Source organism: Charadrius vociferus, unplaced genomic scaffold, assembly GCF_000708025.1.
Source record: "Charadrius vociferus isolate BGI_N301 unplaced genomic scaffold, ASM70802v2 scaffold398, whole genome shotgun sequence".
NCBI classification, from domain to species: Eukaryota; Metazoa; Chordata; class Aves; order Charadriiformes; family Charadriidae; genus Charadrius; species Charadrius vociferus.
In genome coordinates this window covers 1,870,928-1,872,887 of record NW_009649571.1, presented here as the reverse complement: position 1 = coordinate 1,872,887, position 1,960 = coordinate 1,870,928, and positions in this window count along the sequence as shown.

Here is a 1,960-nt window from a genome sequence, read left to right as displayed (position 1 = left end):
GGCTTGGAGGGGCTGAGCCCGGGCCATCCAGCAGGACTGGTGCTTGACCCACTGCAAATCCATCATCGGGATGTGTTTCTGAAAGCCCATTCAAGGCTTTACCCCCAGCAGTCGGCAACCATCAGGCGTGTCAAGCCAAAGGCTTTCTGGGGAACCTTTCCCACTGCAGCTACTGCTCACGGTGGTGGTTCCTCAAGACCTCGCTCCGATCCTGCTACTTCAAGTTTGACCTCGGCTGGCATCAGGCTTGTTGGGGGAACAAGTTCTGTGTCCTCTTCACCCAAGATGAAACCTTCAGGCTTCCGCAGCTGCTTTGTCTCCTCCAGCAAGGCCAAATCCATCCAGCTTCTGGTCAGACTTTACCTTTTGGGAGGTATCACACACCCATGAAGAAGTGGCAGGGAGAGCAGGTGGTTTCCAGCCACAGCCAGCACCCACCGGGCCAGCAAAGCCCAGCAGGACAGTGGCCAGAGCCAGGACAGCCGAGACAGGCCGAGTCAGGCTCTTCCAAAGAGCCCTTCTCCTGCCCCATTGCTCCATTGCCCCATTGCCAGCAGAACAGCCACAGGACTGTCACTGAAGAGCACGAAGGGGTGCTCCAGCACCAACCCCGTGGCACAGGGCTGGGTGTCCGAGCGGGCAGGGACTGCTTAAAGCCTCCAAAAATGGAATTGCGCCCACGAGTGCAGGATCACTGGGATGCAGCCGGCTGTAAGCACAGGATGGGGCACAGACAGGTCCCTGCGCTGCCCAACCCGGCAGCTGGGCAGACCACAGCCAGCAGCAAAGCAAGCTGGAGATACAATTTTGCTTTTAAAGTTGTTCCATAATTGTTTTACATTCCTCCACGCAGAAGGAAAGATTGTTTTAATGTCCAGGGCTCAGCCACGGAGAACACAGCTGGGGAGGAGAATTGTGATCAATTATTTAGAAGAGACTTTCAGCCTCACATCAAAGGTTTATTTTCTGTCTTCGTACAGCTGAACTAAGTGCCATTTCCCCGTGGAACGGGGCACAAAGCAAATATAGAGGCTGTAATTAGCACACCCAGGAGCCCAGTGTTTTTCTGTTTTCTGGGACTCCTTCGATCTCTCCCACCCCGGCTCCAGCAGCGAGTGCGGCTGTTGGGAAGCATAGGGTTGGGATACACAACTTGGAAGTGAATTCCCTGTTTGAACAGAGTGGAAACACTCTCCTGGAGCAGCACAGGGCAGAATGGCGGTGCTGGGTTTGGGCTGACGGACCCATCATCCTGCTGGAAAACAACCCATGGTGCCCCTCCTGCCCCAGCAGGATCGGCCGCCGGCACAAGGGCAGCAAGCAGAATCGGTTGCTTTTTCACAATTCATCCATCGCCAGGAGGTTGGAGCCAATCTCTGCTGAAGGTGCTTTTGTTTTTAAATGTATCCTTCGAAGGCTGAAGGCCACTGGCCTGAAATGGGCTTGCCAAGGAACCAGAGGACCTCGGTCATCTCTCAGGCTGGTCTGTACTCCAGCTCTATTCTCCGTCTCCCTGAGAAAGGTTCCTGTGCTGTAACCACCTATAAATACAGATGTTGAAGGGATGAAATTCAGCAAGGGCAAGTGTAGGGTACTGCATCTGGGGAGGAATAACCCCATGCACCAGTACAGGTTGGGGGCTGACCTCCTGGAGAGCAGCTCTGTGGAAGGGGACCTGGGAGTCCTGGTGGCCAACAGGATGCCCATGAGCCAGCAATGTGCCCTGGTGGCCAAGAAGGCCAATGGCATCCTGGGGGTCATCAAGAAGAGTGTGGCCAGCAGGTCGAGGGAGGTCATCCTCCCCCTCTGCTCTGCCCCAGTGAGGCCACATCTGGAGCACTGTGTCCAGTTCGGGGCTCCCCGGGTCAAGAAGGACAGGGAACTGCTGGAGAGGGTCCAGCAAAGGGCTACGGAGATGATGAGGGGACTGGAGCATCTCTCTGCTGAGGAAAGGCTGAGG